Here is a 21736-nt window from a genome sequence, read left to right as displayed (position 1 = left end):
TGGAAACTTATCCAGATGGGAATCTAGAAAGTGAAGTTTTAAATTCTTCAAGCAGCCTAACTTTTTGTAGTTTCTTATCATTTTCGCAACAATATTCTCGTAATCTGGATTTTTTTTGTTTCCGCGGAAATTTGCGTTTGCTGCTTTAAAACTTTCCCAAGCGTCCATTTCAATTTTCGTCATGTGGCCCACGAAATTAGTATCGCTTGTCAATATTCGAATCTGTTGTCCATCAAAGACTCCTTCTTTCAATTTAGCGTCTGAAACTTTAGGGAATTCAAGGGATATATACTTATAGCATTGTCCATCTTTGTCTAACGCCTTAACAAATTGCTTCATGAGCCCAAGCTTTATGTGAAGGGTTGGTAGTAAAATTTTTTCTGGATCAACGAGGCTTTGGTTGATGCTATTATGAGAACCAGGTTTGAATGAATCTCTTAAAAGCCAATGTTTTTTGCTGTAATGATTGGCCGGATCTCTGCTATTTCACAGGCATATAAAGCATGGCTCTCTCGTGAAACCCGATTGTTGGCCTAATATCATTGTTATGATTTTGAGATCACCACATATTTGCCGTTTGTGATTCGTGTAATTAACTTTTTCAAGAATCATTTTAACATTCATCTGAATTCTTTTTCCCTGTCGCGATAGAATGAAACTTTTGTCTTTGGCTCTAGAATATTTCTTCTTTTTAGAAATGAAGCGGCAAATTCAGCGCCGTCTTTCGGTAATCCAAGATTTCTAATAAAATCATTCAGTTCTAGTTGGGACACTAATATTGGAACCTTCAATTTCATTTTATGCACGCCATATTCGTCATCTTTTTCGTCATTTTTATCGGAATCATCAGAACTATTTTCTGTTCGATCACTGTTTTCACTACCGTCTCCATGACGTTGACTTTCAACTTCCATTCTATCATTTTCTAAAGCGCTTAAATCAGTCTGGCGTGCATTTTTATTGATTTCAATTGCTCTTGTGATTGTGCACACATTAACGTACGAAATGTTATTTTTATTTTTGGCGTTGAACCCTTTGACGGAATAAATACAAAAATAGCGGTCCTTCGCAATAACGGGGTTTTCCCATGTGGTTGGTGTAGAGTACTTGCGGTACTTTTCGTTGTTTTAATTTTTTAGACGATACAACATAAGTCTGCAGGAATTGCAAATTACATGAGGAACCCATTTTGTTTCTTGGTGCAGCAATTTAACGTCAAAACACTTTTCGTAAAGACTTTTCACTTCCTCTTCGATTGATTTTCGCAAACTGCTCACTTCATATTTACTGCAAATGCAACAAAATGAACCTGAGCTATTCTTGCAGGCATGCGATTGAGAAATGCTTGCGGTTTTTTTTCCTTGTAGCATGAGATTACACCAACCAAGTGATCCATTGATGAAGAGCTACGGTTGCATGATGACGACGTCGGAGAGCCCGCTTTCCCACCCTGACCAGACGCCGATACTGGGGGTTTTCCCTGCATCGTAATACACTTTTTACCTGTGTCTGCCATGACGGCATGAACGCCGTTTACCCAGGGACTCAGCCAATGTGGATCCGTTGCCCACCGTCACCACGTGGAGGTGCCCTGGTTACAGACACAGGCGAAAAATGCTAGCAACAAGCGGTTACGAAACTCCAGACATTTACTGTTAGTAATGTCAAAATATGAAAGTACGCAAGAATACGGTTGCCAGCGTAATCGGTTAGGTTAGGTCAGGTTTTGTTAGGTTAGGATAGGTTAAAGCTCTATGTAGGTTAAGCCGAACCTGAATGAAACGGTACCGCAAACACAACGGGACAACGCAATCAGTTTAATTGTGTTTCGTGAGGTTAGGTTAGGTTAGGCTAAGTTAGATTTATTTCTAGGTTAGGCTCGAGTTTACCCATTCGATGAAGCACACATTTGCTACTGGAAAAATATGCTTCCAGAGCTTTTCGTGTATTTCAATAAATTTCTGTTAATTTATGTTAGGTGAGGTCAGGTTTTGTTGGCTAAAGTTATGTTAAATAAGTTGATATCAGGCAAGGGTTGATCCTTCACAGTTGTCGACATGTTTTTGAAGTGAAAATTTGCATCACTGGCATTATTTTGAAATTTATTTGCCTCAGTGCATGATTTTTCGTCATTTTTTGAGGTTATGGCTCAACCATGACGTGACGGGTGATTTTTGATACCGAATTTTAATTCAGCGCCCCAAAAACCATAGGAATACGTGTGTCTTGTTACCAGATCCGCACACTTTTTTTTTGTGTGGCTGTGTTATCGGTCAACAGAACCTGTTCAGTTCCCCACCGATTAATGATGAGCTCTTTAAGGGAGTCTCGAATGTGTTTTTCGGTCGCAGCTCGTAAGAAGACACATTCTATCCACTTAGTAAATAGGTCTTCGATGACGAGCACATATATAAATCCAGTCTTACTGTTGGGAAACGGTCGCATGATATCTGTGACTGCGACCATCTTACATGTCTGGCAAATTTCACACTTGCGAATGTAATCAGCCACGTCTTTGTGACAACTTGTTCAAAAGTAACATGTAACAATTCGCATATACGTTTTTTGTTTACCTAATTAGCCTGTTTGAGGGTCGTCTTAAGCTATCTTAAGGACCGTTTCACGTTCCTCATCGTATGGAACGAGTTTCCATTCGCTTAAATAATGAACTAGGGTCGATATAACGGGAAATGTGTGAGTTGTAAAGTTTCTTATCAGCTATTTTCTAATTAGAAAATTTTTCGGGTTATTTACAAAAAGAAAGAAATGGGCAAAAATATCATTAAGGTGTGGAATAAGCAATTACGTTAATAGTTCTCACCTAGTCTACGTGCATTCTAGATAGGGCATCAGGAACATGGTGTAAAACTCCCTTACACTGAACTATATCGAATTCATATTCGAATAACGATGGAGCCCATCTTGTTAGCCTACCATTTGATTTTTTGAGATTGTGCAACCAACGCAGATTACTATGATCTGTGATGACAGTAATGTGGTAACCCCCAAGATATGCGCAAAATATCGGAATGACCCAGATGACAACAATACATTCGTTTTCAATAGTATTATTCTGTTGTTTAGCTCAGGATAGGGTTATACTCGCATAGGATGTCACATATTCACAGCCATCAATACTTGGAGTCAGTACAGCACCTAACCCAGTATTACTGGTATCGGTCTGTCATTTGAAAGGAACATCAATTCTGGACAGGATGGCACTGGTGCATTCGCTAGACAAGCTCTTATTTCTTCAAAGGTAAATTGTTGGTCCTTTTCTCAAAGTTTGAAAAAGCCTGCAAAAAACGATCACTTTTATCCGCTTCTCTGGCCATTATTATAGGGGACCACTAATCGCTCTTAGAAGGTTCTATGATGTCATCGGCCAGCATTTGATCGACATCAGGGATTATCGCTTCCATTACTTTCAGATTATTAGAGTTCAAACTAGTTTACCGATACAATCTTTAATTAAGCGTAAATTGACACGATAAAAGTTCACACGTTAGATTTTTTGTGTGCATTTTTAATAGATATAACGAGTGTAATTAATACAATAAAAATTACGATCACTTGGACTAAAACTCTCGACTCTTTAGCCCACAATCTCGGTCAGCGATCCAGCTCAACAGCCTCGCAATTTTTGCACTCACCTTCAAGTATATTAGAATAACTCGACGCTACCTAGCAAACTTGTATAAAAGCAACTATGTATGTATTTTTCTAACATTCGGCCATCCTTAAAAGATGCTTGGTCCCTAAGCATAAACGAATATTAATTAATTGTTTAACCATTACACATACACTAAATTATTCTGCCCTCCTTACTAGTTAAATCGACGTTCGATTTTACAAATTCAATAGAATCTTCCTTTTCATTTAAAATTTGAATATTCTCATCTTCTGAAACATAATTGCTGTTTACGTTTTCATTCAAATTTGTTCGCCAAATTTGAATTGGACTGAAATGCGCAGTAGTCGGTGTATTTTTATCTTTACAATATGATTTCTGAATTGTATATGTGCCCGATGATAGCTTTGCAATAATGGCACTGGATCCTTTCTTTCTAGATTGAAATTTATTCGACTCACTTGTTGATACAGTGTTAGTTTTAACGAATACAATTTCTCCTATTTCATATTTAATTTTAGAATTTACGGTTCTTATCGTAGCGATGTCTGGCTTTCGTTTGATCTATCGCAATGGCCTCTCAAATCACATTTCTAATCTCTTCTGGATTTCTAAAAGTCTCAGAATTTTCCGTTATCATTCTAATGTGACCGTCTTCATAGCGCGGTACAAAACCATATACAGCTTTAAACAGAGCATGGCCCGTTGATTTACAAACTGACGAATTCAAATCATATTCTAATTTGTTTACATCTTTATCCCATCTAAGTCGTTCATTGTCTAAAAGATTTGATTATAAAGCAGGTAAAATAGTCTGATTTAATCTCTCCACTTTCTCATTGGCTTGAGGATGCCTACTTGAATTTAACGTATGCTTGATACCAAATATTCTGACAATTCTTTGAATTTATTAGCTGTGAAACTGGTACCCCTGTCGGAAATAATTCTCTGAGGTGAACCAAATCTATAAATAAATTCTTCAACGCTCTTGATCGTCGTAGAGGCTTTTGTATCCTTAACTGTATATAATTGACAATATTTGGTTAAATTTTAAATAATTGCAAGGACATTCTTATTTCCATCAGTTGACGTTACAAATGGCCCAAGATGATCAAAGTTAAAAATCTTCAACGGTCTTTTTTTGGGAGGAATAGTATGCAATTATCCGACTTGCTTTCCTACCATCCCTTTTACTAACAAGTATTCTAAACAAAATCTAATATGCATTTTTATATATCTTCGCATTCCTGGAAAATAAAAATTTTCTCTATTTCTCGCTACCGTTCTATCATTTCCAAAATAAATGGACAAATCGCGTTACTTAATTGATATCGCTTTACGCATGGCTGTTGCCGTGACATAAAATTCCTTATTTTCATCTTTGTAATCGAGTTTGTACAGTAAACTATCTCTTATAATGTAATCTTGACATTCGTCTTTCTCCGCTCGTATATGTTCGTGTTCGGCTTTTTCTAAAATTTTTATTTTCCTGGCTAATTTTTCATCAAATCTCTGGTATATCAAGATCTCATCTTCGCGCATCGCATTATTAAAATCGTACCTGATTCAAAAAAAGAATTAGCCTCTTCTAAAGATGCTCTAGATCATGCATCTACGTGTTGCATATTCTCACCTTTGGGATGGTGTATATCAAAATAAAAATCAGTGAGAGAACTGAGCCAACGAATAATTTGTGGATTAGTTCTTGTTGAGTTTTTAATATAAACTAACGCCCGGCAGTCCATAAACATGTCAAAGTGAATACCGATTAACAAAGGCGTTAATCGATTCTTTGCCCACACTGCAGTCAACAACTCCAGCTTAATAGAATGATATGATTTTACCGCTTCTGAGGTTTTTCTACTAATTACGTAAATTAATTTCTGTTTCTCCCCCTTGTTTAGTTGAAATGACATCGCCCCTAACCCGATTGCCGATGCATCCATGTACAATTCACTACGTTTTGCTAGCGGATTATAAACAACCAAAATAGGCTCCGAACTGGTTAATTGTTTGATTTTCTGAAAAAAAATTCATGAGCTTCACCCCAGACAAACTTTACATCGTCTTTCAAAAGTTATATTAATGGATGCATCAAACACGAAAACTTCGCAATGAAACGTCTCGAAAAATTTGTAAGTCCTACAAACCTTCTAACATCATACACATTTTCAGGCATTTTTTAAAATGTTTAATGTTAAACCTGCTTTTATCAAAATATCCAAAACTTTATTTAATTTTTGTATAAATTCCTCTCAAGTCTTGGCATAAATCAAGATATCATCAAAATAAGTAAGTGATAAATTAGAATGATTTTTACCAAAATCTTTTTAATTAATTTAGAAAAATAGAACGGGACATTCATCAAACCAAACATTGCTCTCTCAACTCTCGAACATCTTCTCCAGGTCGCTGACATCACTGTTCCATTGCCTTCCATTTTTCAGTTAAAGATTTTCGAACCGTAAAAGTTGGTTCAAATTCCTGACTGAATTGAGTCCCATTATAAATAGTATCAATTCGACTAATTTCTTGCTCTTGCTTCTGAAGATCCTTCTAGTCCAGTGAAATCTGTAATATTATGTGACTGGTACTGGTAGGGTACGGACATGTCGATTTGCTCCGCTTCAGTCTTTTATGATTTCTTGAGTGTCTCAGTTTCTTTTTTTTTTGCTTCAAATTAGTATGTTGTAAAAGTGGTTTTGGCCGGTTTGTTTGTAACGAGTTAACTTTGCGTTAACTCGTTTAATTGTTGCTAATCTGTGCAAACTTTTTACAACAGTTATAGTTATTTTTGTCATGTATAATTTACGTTAACATGTGAGCGTGTCCGGAGTGCAACGTAGTGATTTATATGGGTGGTCCGGAGGTTCTAGCATGTGTGAAGTGTGGCAGGCTCATTCACTTGACCTGTGCTAATGTTGGCATCGCAAAAAAAAACCTTTGAAAAACTTTAAAAGGGCCGGATGGATTATGTCTGCAAGGGATGAAATTCTTCAAGTACTAATGCCACCTCTGCGGCAGTGTATACCAACCCTGGTGCCAATAACGGGATCTGTGATTCTCTGTACGTCAGTAGTGCAAATTCTGTACCCTTTACTCTCACCCCTGTCAATCCACCTGCTCTACTTCCGGGTCTCGTTGAATTTTTACGTCAAGTGGTCTCGGTCGCCGAAATTGAATCCCTTGTGCAGTCTTGTGTGATTTTAGCGAAATTTAGTAAATTCGAAACTCGACAATAGGAATTTAATGAAAAGTTAAATTCCACCCTTTTGGAAATGAAGAATGACCTCACCAATAACACCATCCGCATAGATTCTCTCGAAGTCGGCTCCGTAGTGCAAATTGAGGAAATTCACCTCGTTAAGAAGGAAGCAAAAAACCTTAAGATGAAAGTGGCTGCACTTGAACACGCGCAGAATGTGAACGATCAAGCGGTTTTACATACTACTCTTGAAATCCCTGGTCTTCCAATGAAGTCAAACGAGGGGATCTTATGTCCAACGTAGAGTCGATTGCCAGGGCTCTTGATGTACCTTTTGTTAGGGATGACGTCAACATTTACCGTATTATTAAAGCACCGTTACTCACTCATCATACTACCCCACCGATCATTGTAGTCAAATTCAACCGTCAGGATCTACGCGATAAAACGATCGAGAGACGTAAAGTCAAAAGGGATTTTTCTACCTCTAGTTTGGGATGGACCGAAAATTAGAAACGCTTTATTTATCTTCGTCAAGTTTTAACTCTACTTAAAACAATTTTTTGCCGTAAGGAGGACGGCTCGCCGAGAATACATCTTGCAAACCTACTATCTGTAAAGGGACTACAATAGCAACCACAGCTTAAGTCCAATATTTTTTAAACTTTCCTCCGACTAACTTTAGCGCTAATTTTTCTCAAGTGCTACTCTTACCTAACTACATGTATTTCATTGATTTTCACTCTGTATCCTCAGTCTTCTTTATTCACAATGTGTCCCTTAAGGGTTTACATGACTTCCATTTCGTACAATCTTTCCGTTTATATCGATATTTTTTTTACAATCTTATCCTTTCTATATATATAGAATTATTTACAACTATTTACATAAAGTCTTATATCTAGTTCCTTATTTCTATTTCCTGCGATAGCGCAATTTAGGACTTATTAGCAAACGAGTGAGCGCGCGAACGAAAGCGAGAGTGCAAGCGAAAGAGAGCATCATAACGCAAACGCATCTTAGTCTACTTAACTTTTACTTTACCATTACTTAGAATTTTAACGCTTCTAATCCAAGCCACTTCCGTTTCCTTTTTCTTCCACTTTTTTATACTTCCATTTACGTTTTCTCACGTGTATTCTTTCATTATCTCTCATTCGCTCCTCTAGCACCCTCCAACTCCTTCATCCATTCTTCTCCTAATCCATCTTCCTCTAGAATCTTAACCACATTTTCTTGCCAGCTTCCTTTATCTTCCATTCCTCTCCTACATCCTTCCCATACATGCTCCCATGTTTCCTTCTCCCATTCACATATTCCGCACCTTCTGTTCTCTTCTTTTTCCCAGTACATCCCCTCCCTTACCTCGTTTCCCAATATAAATCTTGCTATTCTGGTCCAACCTTTCTCTCCCCATCCCTTTACTAAATAATTTGGCACCACTTTCTTTTTTATTATCTTATACCATTTATTGTATTTTGATTCCTCAATCGCCCCCCCATCTTTCTATTAATTGTCTTTCCCTCTCTCTTTTTTCAATTCTTCATAGTTTACTCCAGTCCCGTCTCCTATTTCTCTATCATTAAAGAACTCCCTCCTTTCTTCTTCCCATCTCGTTAATTCGATTGCCCTCCCTCTCCTCTCTTCAACCTCCATCAAACAACTTCTCGTCAACTCCCCTCCCTTTCCCTCCCTCAGCTTCGTCTCAAATTTCCAAGCCCTCTTTCCCGCTCTCATATTTAACTTATCCCTTTGCGTTTCTTCTCTCATCATATATCCTGGCGTCCTCCAGTCTGCCCCTAGTGTCCACCTTATATACCTTTCTTGTAAACTCTCAATATCCTACCTTTCTTTCCATCCCCATATCTCAGCTCCATAACCTAATACCGGCCATACCAGCGTATCAGATAACCACATTCTCCTCCAATTTTTTTATCCTTCTTTTTCCTATTCCCCATATTTGTTTCATTACCCCTGCTGCTTTTTTTATCATTTCTCTTATATGAGCTGTATGATCTCTATTCGTTTTCAAGATATATCCCAAATATTTATACTCTTTGACTTGTTCTAACTTTATTCGTTTCCATCTCCCTGTCCATTCTTTCTTCCTTCCCCTTCTTTTTTTCAACCACATTATCTTTGTCTTTTATACATTTACGTTCAGCTTTTTCCCATATAAATCTTCCTCTAATCCTGTAATTAATCCCGCCATCCCTTCTTCATCCTCTGCCATCAACACTATGTCATCTGCGTATGCCATTGTATATATCGTTTCCTTTCCTATCCTAACTCCTTCCCAACCCTTTCTGCTCATCTCTTCTTCCAAGTCTGATATTAATAAATTAAATAAAAGTGGGCTCAGAGGACACCCTTGTCTTACATCCCTCACCAACCAGAAGCTATCTCCTACTCGCTCTCCTACCTTTACCGTGCTTTTTGTCTCTCTAAAAATTTCTGATACTCTCTTTATTAATCCCTCTCTTATCCCGTTTTTTATCATAACTTTTTCTATTTCTCTTCGGTCTAATGATTGAAACGCCGCCTTTAAGTCCACGAACCTTGCTATCATTGCCCCTTTTTCCCTTTTAATTCTCTTATTTACTAGATAGTTCAGAACATATATGTTGTCCATTACCCCCATTCCTTTTTTAAACTCTGTCTGATTCGGTGACTCGATCTCTTTTTCTTCAACTTCCATCTTCAATCTCTCCGACAAAATAGTTACATATACTATATACAGTGTTGGCATCAACGTTACCCCCTATAATCTTTAAACTCCTCTCCCTTGCGGGTCTTTACTATTGGTATAACTACTCCTTCTTTTCATAATTCTGGCCACCCCTCTCCTCCCCGTAATCTATTACACATTACCCATGCCCATTCCTCTAGTTCCTCCTCTTCATATTTCCATACTTCATTTGGAATCTCATCTATACCAGGTGCCTTTCCATCCTTCATTATTCCTAAAACCTTAACTATTTCTTCCCTTGAAATGTCCTCTTCCTTATCTCTTTCTCTACCATATTTTCCTCCCTTTACAACTTTTCTCTCTACTCCTCCTAGTAAATCTAAAAAATATTTCATCCATTCTATAATTTCAATATCTTGGTTTACTCTTTTTCTTCTTTTTCTTTCTCTATTTACTACCTTCTATACCTCTTCTTCCGTCCTAGCCTTCTCCGCCTCTTCCTTAAACCTTTTATTCTCTTCCTCTTTTTTTTGATAACACAACTCAGTATACTCTTCCTTTTTTTGCTATATCCTTCCCCATTACTTTTTTCTTTTCTCCACTTTCCTAATTCCTTTCTGACCTCCTTTTTTTCTCATTGCAGTCCTCATCCCACCCACTTCTATTTCCCCCTTTACTAACTTTATTTTTGTTTGTGCACTCTAATCCTATTTTTATTTCCCCTATAATTCTTCCCCTCTGCTCTTCCACATTTCCCTCTCCCATTTTGATATTTCTTATTTTTTCTCTAAACTGTTCTCTTCCTTCCTCTGACCATTCCCCTTTTCCTACACTTTTTACATTTACTCTCCTTTTACTCATATTGCTATTGCTTTTTTCCCCTTTAATGTCACTATTAAGGGAAAGTGATCCGAATCATTATATTCACCTACCTTTAGTTTCTTAACCTTCTCTCTTACCTCATCATCCACTATCACATAATCGATTACCGTTCCCCTTTCACTTCCTGAGCGTATATATTCTTTTTCACCCCTTCTATATTACCGTTTAAGATATACCATCCCAACTCCTCCAAGCTCTTCAACAACTTTTTTTCTGTCCCTATTTAGTACCTTATCTTTGGATTTTCTTCCTCGCTCTTCTCCCCATTCCCTTCCTCTTTTGTCTCCTGTTCTCGCATTGAAATCCCCAACTATTATCAGCCTAATCTCTTCTTTATTTTCTTCAATCATTTCTTTAATCTCCTCTGCTTTCTCCTGCATATCATTGTTCACATAAATCCCCACTACCTTCCACTTCTCTCCTCCCATCATTGTCTCTTCTACTACTAATCCTTCTTTTTGTTCATTCCTGTCTTTCTTATCTTTCCCTGTTATACATTCATTCCTTACTCCCATCGCCACTCCTCCCATTGCTCTCTCCTGTTTATTATTCCTCTTTGCATTTTGAACTTGCCATTTTTAACCTGTTGGTAACCTTCCCCTTACTCTTTCCCATCCCTTTTCATCTAGCCACGTCTCCATCATTATGGCTACATCCCATTGTGTCAAAGTTCTCATAAACTCCCTATCCTTTCTCTCCAATCCTGCTATATTCCAGTAACAAATTTTCCATTCTTCCCCACTTTCGTTTCTCATCTTTTTTTCCTTCTTACTATTTCTTATTTTTCTACCTCCCGTTTCTTCCTCTCCTAGTTTCCCTGCACCTCATTTCTCACTATCTGTTCCCTTCCTTCATACCAATCCCACCATATTCCATCTATCTGAATTCTCCCATACTTAACCCATGTTCTCTTTCCCTTTTTTTACCTCTTCCGCTATTTTCCTCAATTTATAATGCATCTTGCTTTCCACCCATGTCAAACCATCCTCTATTTTCTCTGGACTACCATATAATAACCTCTTCTTTGTCATCACCTCCCTCTTATGTTCCCATTTCTTTAGTTTCACCAGTACACCTTTCAGTAACTCATCCACCCTTTCCTTCAGCTCCTTCCCCTCTAATCTTATACCCTTTATTACTATGTTTAATTTTCTATCTTCTCTCTCTTTTCTTTCTTCGTTCTATTTTTCTCAGCCTTTCTATCTCCTTATTCCCACTCTCGCCACCACCACAATCCCCGTTCGAACTTTCAAGTTTCTTCATCTTACCTCTCATCTCCTCTACCTTTTTATTATTATCTTCTTCCTGCTTCTCTAGTTTTTGCTCCAATGACTGCATCCTCTTTTCTAAATTTTCCCTGATTTCTTCCCATTTTTTTATTTCTTTCTTAACTTCAGTCATTTCCCGCCTAATTTCCTTCTTTAATTCCTCTCCCCCTTTCTCCTGCTTTTCTTCATAAATCCCCATTACCTCTATCAATCACAATCTCACAATCCCTCAATTAATCTCTCACATCCACACCCTTCTACACACTTTCATAATCCACTCACCTCAAATTTCATCACAATATCAGAAAAACTCAGCATCAACAATTCCCACTACTTTACGCTTTCATGCCGGAAACGGAAGTCCTCTGTATCCTCAATCTTGTTTATTTGCATAGAAAAGTATTTAAATCTCCTTGCTTTATTTCTGAGACACTTCTGTTTCACCTGCTTAAACACTTGTTACGTCCCGAGCAAAAGGCGAGGGTAGTTTTTTAATGGGATAGGTAAGGGAGGTTAAAGGGCTGATTAAGTCAGGGTGGTAAATCCTGACTGATTATTTAATGTGGAATCGTTGTCACTCATCAATCCTACGGAGATTGCGTGTGATTAAAACTCAAAAATATGGCACTTTTCACAAGTTATTGGTTATTGGTAAAGATTTGTAGTGTCGATGATATCACCGATGATTTGTAGAATAGCGACGGAATTCTACTGGGTGTTTTTAGTTGATGCTCACGAACTATTCGGAAATTCGTACAATTGAAGTTTTAAGTTGACAGGGTGACTGCCACGAACTAAAAGACAACCACCAGGGTGAGTCTGGGGTTTATATAGGAATAAGCCTCTTGTAAAGTCACGTACAATCTAGAAAACTTGACGAGGCACGTACGATTGAGAAAACTTCACGAGGCACGTACTGACAAAGGCTCGTACCTATTTTTCCTCTCGTTGTCTATATTTCTAACATACTCTATAATTTTACTTTTATTGTACCCTTTTTAGCTATATTGATTTCCTTATTATTCGTTTGTAATTTCCTTACTCTTCTCTTCCTATTTTCTAGACAATATCTTAGTTCTAATTTCGATAGGCAGATACATCAATTACTTATTTTAACTATATAGTTATATTACTACCTTTTAGTTTTAATTATGATGGTTTTGTAGTCTTAGATGGTATACAATTTGATTACCCTTCATTATGTGGGTGTAATATATAACATTTTTAATAGGATAACTGACATATTTCTAAATTACCGATGCTTTGAATTAGTCGGTATACTTATGGTAATGCACGGGTAATTAGCTCGCGGTTATTACTTTATCGACCGCTGCATATTTATCATCGGTCGTAGTGTACTACTCATGGATTACCATGTAAATGATTACCTACTGCTTTCAAGTCGATGTTTTCATCATTTAAGTTTTACGTTGAGGTTTAAAATTTGTTTTTAAATTTTGAGGATGTAACACACTTATAGTAAATATACAACATTTTGTTCATATATATTAAGTTATATTTTCTTTCATATGGCAATTAACTGCATGCTGGCCATATTATGTGCTGTGCCTCTAAATGATTATCGATCTCAATTTGACGTTTTAATGTGTATTTATTACTATGCTAATTCAGCCTTGCGCCAACACCACAAATTGACTATTTTTATGTATCGTATTCACATTGTAATGTTTCTCTTTATATATCAATGGATAACTTAAGCATTTGCCATGTTAACGCCCAGTCTCTCTTGGCACATTTTCTAGAATTTAAACATTTTTGCAGTACATGTTCCTACCATATAATTTCTATTTCTGAGTCCTGGTTAACTCCAAATATATCTTCTAGTCTCGTTGCAATTGACAACTATTCGCTCTTCCGAAGCGACAGAGTCGAGAGAAGGGGTGGCGGAGTTTGTCTTTTTCTGCATAACAGTTTGAGTGGGACTGTGGTTGAAGTGAGTCCAGTGGCAACTTATCCCACGACCGAATTTCTCTTTGTTGAAGTTAAGTCAACTTCTAATAGTGCTTTAGTGGGAGTAATTCATAAACCACCCAATGCCTCCTATGGTACAGAGCTTGAATCAGTAATTTGTTCACTTATTCTTAACTTTAACAGCATTATCCTTACTGGAGATTTTAACACTAACTTAAATCTCACTTCCAATCATACTAAATATCTTACATCTTTGGTGTACTCTTCGGGGCTCTCGATTGTACCTCATGATTCCACTCAGCATCCTGATCGTTCTAGTACTCGTATTGACTTAATGATTGTAGACGATATTGATTAGGTTGTCTCCCACGAACAACATACCATCCCTTTTCTCTCTAACCACGACTTGATTAACATTACCTTTAAATTTTCCTATAATTTAAATTCAATACCAACCCAAAGGCTGGTGCATAATCTCTCTAATATTGATGAATGTGCTTTCCATGAACACCTAATGACATATGATTAGGAAAAAATATTACTAGATACAGATATAAATAATCAAATTGACGCTCTGACTAATGATCCAGTCTCCGTATTCAACAAATTTTCACCGATACACGTTCCTAAAAATTTCAATAAAGCTGCCCCCTGGATCCCACCTGAAATTAAAAATCTGATGAGGGGGCGTGATGGCAAGCGCCGGCTTGAAAAAAGAACAAAAAGCAGTATAATATAAGCTGAATTTCGTAAACTCAGGAACTTAGTTCAAACTAAGATTAGAGATGCGTTTAATCGATACAATTATAACGAGATTGCACATAGAGACAAAAAAGAGGATATTTGGCATCTTCTTAGACGTTTACACCTAATCCCGCCCAAGCACGAATCTATAGATAGTAATTTTCCGCCTAATGACCTGTTAAAGACTTTTATTACGTTCCCAGTTCCAGACTTATCATAATTTTCCACTACCCCTATTAATTCAACATTTAATGATTCTGACTTCTTTTTCGATGACATCACACCTGAAATAGTTTTGGGAAAAATACTTCAAATCAAATCAAACGCCATAGGATCTGATGTAATATCAATCAAAAAGATTAAACTTGCCCTTCCAATTATCGTTCCTTTTCTTTTGCATATTTATAATGCTTCCTGACGGATCTGTATCTTCCCAGATATCTGGAAAAATTGCAGTTATTTGCCCGGTTCCCAAAATTTCTAAACCTACTTCCCCGAAAGACTTCCGGTTAATTTCTATTTTATGTGCACTATCTAAACCACTTGAAAAAATTGTCCACCTTCAACTTTCGAAATTTCTCGAAACATCTAGGGCCATTGACCCGATGCAATCGGGGTTTCGGGCGAAACATAACACTTTTACTGCTTCCTTTAAAGTAACGACGATTCCTAAATTAGCAATGGATAATAGAGAGATCACAATTGTTGTCCTGTTTGATTTTTCGAAGGCTTTTGATATGGTCAGCTATAAGTTACTCCTACAAAAATAAAAATCTTTTAACGTGTCAAGTTCTGTCGTCAAATGGTTCTAATCCTATTTTAATAATAGATCTCACAGAATTAATAATAGTAGTGGTGGGATTTCTGACTGGTGGGAGGTCAAGAGTGGGGTTCCTCAGGTTCCATTCTGGCACCCCTTCTTCCCAATTTGTTCACCTCTGACCTTGGAAGTGAACTTCAACATTGTAGCTACCACAAATATGCTGACGATTTCAAAATTTACTTATCGGGACCGATGTCTTCTCTAAGTAGCTTACTTGTTCTAGTCCAGGAGGATATCGATCATGTTATCCTCCGGGCCTGGAAGAATGGACTAACTCTTAACCCGGGTAAAAATCAGGCAATTGTTATTGGACCTACTTCATCTCCCTCGTTTGAAACTCTGGCATCCTTTCTGCCACTTTGTATTGAGAGTCTCATTATCCCTTTCTCGGAAATGGTTAAAGATCTGGTATATTTCCTTAATCGTACCTTGTCCTGGAAGGAGGACGTAGAGAGCATCTCGAGGAAAACATACAGAATTTTACATCAGCTATATCGAAATAAGGACTCTTTACCTACCTCCATTCGGATACTTCTAGTTAAGAGTTTAATCTTGGCTCATTTAGACTACGGTTGTTTAGTATATGATGATTTGACCGATGATGTATAATTTCAAAAACCTCTTTTTCAAATATTTGTACAATATTTCTAATCCAACTCTTGAAATTACTCACTGCTACTCTCAAATTTAATTCTCCGACATTTTATCTTCAAATTTCCTTCTGTTTTTATGAACTTTTGTAAATTTTAATCTTTATGCACACAGTTTTACCCCCTTAATTTCTACTTTAATACACATATGCTTCTAATTAATCACTCAATGTTCATTACTCAATATTAATCTCCTAACTAATCTCTAACAAATTATGAGGTAGACTATATTTATTTTAGTTAGTTTATAGAATTAGTTATAAGACTAATTAAGTATATTACCGATTAGTGCTTGTATAAATTAGTGATGACCTTGTATTATCCTGTTCCTTAGAGGGCTATTTAGCACTAGGGACTTTTATTTAATAAATAAAAAAATACAAATACAATTCCCGAAGAACATTATAATGAAAAGTTTTGTGCTGGTTCTTCTGTGACACATTTTGCAGTAATTCTGCGTTTTGGTCCAAAAGTGTAGTCATAGCTGCTAGGACTTTCGACATATTTTCCTGAAATTCTCCCTGAGACTCTTCTTGGATCCTCGGTCTGAACATGTACAACTCTATAGAGGATTGAAACGTCTTAATCGCCTATTATCTTGAATTTTCGTGTTCGTTTGATTTGACCAACCAAGCCAATCAGGTGAAGTAAGAGATCCTTTAGCTGCTCCTCGTTAATCCATTCTCACTATTTACGATTTTTTCATTCATTTTAGTTTTCACAGAATAGAATTCCGTGACACAATTTTTTTTAAATCCCTGTTATCGAGCGAATCTAATTGATTCTCACATTAAAAATAAAACTTTCAATACACGCAACACGCGAGAAATATCGACCTTTTTTTATCACGGACTCCGATATTACATTACAAGTTACAAGTTAGATTGTTATTTAAATTTTTAATAAATGAAACGAATATAATAAATACAATAAAACGTTATGACCACTTTGCCTAAAACTTTCGACTCTTTAGCCCACAATCTTGGTCTGCGATCCGACTCAACAGCCTCGCAATTCTATACTCACCTTCAACTATATTATAACAATTTGACGCTAACTAGCAACCTTGTATAAAAGCAACTATGCATGTATTTTTCTAACAGGAGAGACTATACAGGATTATCAAAAAGTATCGGACCCTCCCCCCCCCCTATCAGCGAAAACATGCGATTTCGAGAGAAATGTTTCAGGCAAAATTTTCAGTGTTCTGAACAAATATCTGAATGGTGGCCTTGAAGCTGACCTTGGCGTTGACCTTAAGGTTTTTTCAAGGTCAACTTTTATTTTTCAAATGGAAACCCCTATTTTTGACACCGCTGATCGAAAGAACGAAAAATTTTACGTTTAGATATGCATCAAGGTCTTTTGACCTGATGACCTTCAGGTTCATTCCAGGGTCGTGTTAACTCAAACAAGGTCTAGGCGACTGATCAGCGAAAATATGCGTTTTCAACATAAATGTTTCAGACAAAATGTTCAGGGTTTGTACGAGGATCTGAATAGTGACCTTGAAGCGGACCTTGGCGTTGAATTTCAAGATTATTTGAAGGTCAACTTTTATTTTTCTAATGGAAATCCCTATTTTTATACCGCCATTGGGTCACATGACCCTGATGCATATCTGAACCTAAAATTTTCCGTTCATTCGATTGGCGGTGTCAAAAATAGGGGTTTCCATTTAAAAAATAAAAGTTGACCTTGAAATAACCTTAAGGTCAACGCTAAGGTCAACTTCTAGTCAGCCATCTAGACCTTCAGAGTTATTTGCTGAAGAGAAAAGAAAGGATTTTTTTATATGTCTAGACATTGTTTGAATTTATGCGACCCTGGAATAACCTCGAATGTCATCGAGTCACATGACCTTTATGCATATCTGTACGTAAAATTTTGCGTTCTTTCGACTGGCGGTGTCAAAAAAAGTAGACGTTGTTTAATAGCTGGGTGTCCGCCCACATTTATGTCTGGGCCTATTGCAAACTTAACTGGCAAAGATTTCATCTCATTTATCGGTATCAACCTAGCTATATTTTACAAAATTTTATTGGCACCATGAATTATTGAGAAACTACCTCAATACTGGCGTTCGCAACTTGGACTGACCCAGGATGCGCAAACTAACGAAAATTAGCGGTTCTGGCCCAGTTATAGGGGTAGGACAATAATGAATTTCGGCAATGTTGAAGATGGGGATAGGGATTGGGTTTCTCTAATCAATGTCGCTAGTTAGTTCTTTATTACGACTAGGGGCGGGACTGACGCTATTGTGTATGCTGGTATAACCAAATAAACTTAAATCTGAATTTCATTCTACGGAGTTATTATCGTGAATATTAAAAAAATTATTATTTTCAGTAAAAGAAGTAGTTCATAAAATCTTACTAAATTCGAGTTTATTTTCTCTGAATCAGACGAGGGTTCTATAGGAAAATTAGGAGTCGCTACGGACCTACTTAACGACGCATTGGTTCGTTTCCCGAATATCTGTCACAGCAAGTTCTCATCACATCCTTTTTACCACACCTAAAGCAAAAGATCGATTCAGATTCCAGGCACTAACCGTGGCGACGACCTTGCTTATCACAGTGCCAACAAATTCGTATTCGCTCTCACGAGGAATTAGATTTTTGAGAAATTAATGGTAAAAATGGACAAATTTAATTTTGGGGTCAAAACAAAAAAAAATGTATAGGGTGTTAACTCTTCAAAAATTCTCAATATTTCATTAGATTTGTAAAGATTGTAATATTGTTATTTTTATCTTTCTATAATATTCCTTCGGCACTGCAAATCAAAATTTTGAATAAGAAACTCATTCATATTTTTACCAGGGTGCCAAACCTTTCTTGGGTCGGAAAATAAAATAACGCAACATAAGATAAATCTGAATTTTACTCAAGACAACATAACGTACGGTAATTTAGAGATGACCTAACGCAAGATAATTTTTGATAGCAGTCTACCGAAAAAAATGCTGACCAGCTCAGAATCTCAAAATACGGTAGAGGGAACGGGTCGTTCCCAGAAGGTTTTTTACTTTATAAATAGGAACTCAAGCATTTTATAACTTAAATGATTTTAAAATTTCTTTGATTATTTGTTACATGTAAGTCTAAGTTGGCGCCTGACATTATCTTCCATAGATTCTAATAAAATTAAAATTAAAGCTTAATCCACAGATGCAATTTTCGGCAAGATAAATTATTTGACATAGTAATAAAAACAACATTAGCAGATAATCAATTCAAAATTAACATAGAAGAAACCCTTTAAATTCTCATTATAGGAGAAACTCTGTGTCCACGTATTCCAAGATCAAAAGTCAGCAAACTCAACAGAATCATTTTTACCAAGGACAAATAATACAACGTACAACATATAAAAGGCAATTTGTTATATCCACGTGAACAGGGGTTTCTGTGATTAAGAAAAAGACCCTACCGGTTGAGACGTTTTACATTGAAAGTCGAAGATAATTTCCTTAAATAGCAATTCTTCGATCGACGATGAGGGTATTCTGGCGAAGAACTTCATTTCACGATGATTATAATATTAATAGGAGCATATTGTTGTCTTTGAAATTATTTCACTTAAATTGTGAAGATTAATTAAACTTTCAATACGGTTTCCTGGAAACTTGCATTTTGTTACTTGCGTAGTTTCTATCTGCTACCACGAGTTGCGTATTTCCTATCCGCCCACAGGTAATCATGACCTGTTACTTCGCTACTAAACACGGTTGCTAATCGCGCACGTGATTAGTAGATTCGTTGGTGTTAGTCGTTGTTTCGGTTGATTGTAATGTGGGCGGGGGGCCCTGAAGCACCCGCCTGGTGCTCAAGCTACAAAGCCTATTGTGCCACACCCGTGTTTTGTCTCAAGGCAGTACTTCGAATCCAACCATCTGCGTCGAGTGTTTTTGGATCTCGGCGGCTTTTCCATTGTTACCAACATTCTGAGATTATACCTCTCAGGTGCCAGGCCTACCCGTCGCACAGCAAGGACGCCCTTCCTTTTCACTGGTAAACAAAGTGAGTCTTGCCAGCTATGCAATCCGCAAGCCTCCCTAGCAGGCTGGGGAGGGGGGGGGGCGATCCCTCTGCGGTCATGAGTTATACGCACAGATTCGAAGTACTGCCCTGGCGTGTTATAAGTGTATGTGTGTGTATGCTCATTACTCGAAAGCGTCTAGTGACCATCCCGTGTGGTTGCCCCCGTACGGAGCCTCCAAGCGCAAGGAGATCGCTAACTCATTTTCGAGTCTTCTCAAAATCAGCTTCGACCCCCAAGGTTGGTCCCCCTTACGGAGCCCGTTTATCCTTGGTAAGGCATCAGCTTTTTCTGGGGGGACCTACAGTTTAAGGTGGGTTCCGAACCACCGAAGCCCCGGTAAAAGTACATAGAAAAATTTCCATTGTTACCGGCACAGGGATCTAACCCCAGTCCTTCTATCTGGGAAACCCTATAGGAATCCAACATTCAAACTAAAGAGTCCATTTATACGGATACATCTATCTTACAAACGCTAGTTCCAGTGCCAACGATTGAGACTAACAATTCAAATTGATAATTTTAGTTACATTAAACGCCGAGAGACAAACACAACTTCAAACAGATACTCGAAAATCCAAATATAAAAAGACGTCAAAAATTGAAAGTAAATTTTTTTTTTTAATTCATCAGTAATCCGCCGTGTACGCGGGATAGCCAGAGAAGACGATATAGCCGATATCATTATTCATACCCGGAAAACTCCGCACGATGCGGAACATGTTCAAAAATACTTCCTTCTGAATTAAATGTAGTGCATTTCGAGCTCTCAGCTCTTCCAAGAATTGTGCTCACCTCGCATGAGCGTTCCTAGTGGAGATCACAACCGGGTGTATGGTGACCTTTTCACCCTCCACGTGGTCTGGATCTCTTGCTTCAGCTCCGAGTATTTCTGGATTTTCTCAGTCTCCCAACCAAAACGTCCTTCGCAGACGCAGCTAAATTTCTGCTGCTTACCTTTTCTTACAGATTTTCTGCCTGAATAGTAGCCCTTTCGGGTAATCCCGGTGAGATCTACCTGTCCATCATGGAGCTCACCAGTACCTGCTTGTTTGCTGCCATCCCCAGCGATGGCAACAGGATCGTCGAGACGATCCTCGGTAAGCGACCTACATCTATATATATAATTAAAAATTTGTCATAAGGACAACCGCAGGATTTCGCCGGGAGCGGGTGCTAATCTGGAAAATTGCAACCGCTTCTAGCGAAATCGCGGTAAAATTTCAGCCACACCCACGTCTCACGACTGTGAGATAGGTGGTTTGGTAGCAGTCACGATGCAACCCCGCACTCCTAGGGCGTCTCTTACTCGTTGCGAGAGGAGGCGCACCCAGAGCGTACACGTTGGGACCCCAAAGATGGTGAACTATGCCTGGTCAGGACGAAGTCAGGGGAAACCCTGATGGAGGTCTGTAGCGATTCTGACGTGCAAATCGATCATCGGAACTGGGTATAGGGGCGAAAGACTAATCGAACCATCTAGTAGCTGGTTCCCTCCGAAGTTTCCCTCAGGATAGCTGGCACTCGCGTGAGCGAGTCTCATCTGGTAAAGCGAATGATTAGAGGCCTTGGGGCCGAAACGTCCTCAACCTATTCTCAAACTTCAAATGAGTGAGATCTCTGGCTTGCTTGAACAGTGAAGCAACGAGGTTTTGGATCAGAGTGACAAGTGTGCAAAGTTTGGTAAGCAGAACTGGCCCTGTGGGATGAACCAAACGCAGAGTTAAGGCTCCAAAGTCGACGCTTATGGGATATCCATATTATATATATATATATGTATAAAAATTTGTCATAAGGACAACCGCAGGATTTCGCCGGGAGCGGGTGCTAATCTGAAAAATTGCACCCGCTTCCAGCGAAATCGC

General features: G+C 37.8%; 1 protein-coding gene across 2 annotated transcripts in view; it reads left to right on the top strand.

Annotated features, from left to right (window-relative positions):
- LOC117166900 (cullin-associated NEDD8-dissociated protein 1) overlaps nt 1–21736 on the top strand; it is a 218244-nt gene that overhangs the window by 187172 nt on the left and 9336 nt on the right. The window lies entirely within an intron of this gene.

This window comes from Belonocnema kinseyi, chromosome 2 (genome assembly GCF_010883055.1).
Source record: "Belonocnema kinseyi isolate 2016_QV_RU_SX_M_011 chromosome 2, B_treatae_v1, whole genome shotgun sequence".
NCBI lineage: Eukaryota > Metazoa > Arthropoda > Insecta > Hymenoptera > Cynipidae > Belonocnema > Belonocnema kinseyi.
Note: the sequence above shows the minus strand (reverse complement) of the source record. Positions and strands in the feature narration are given on the sequence as shown.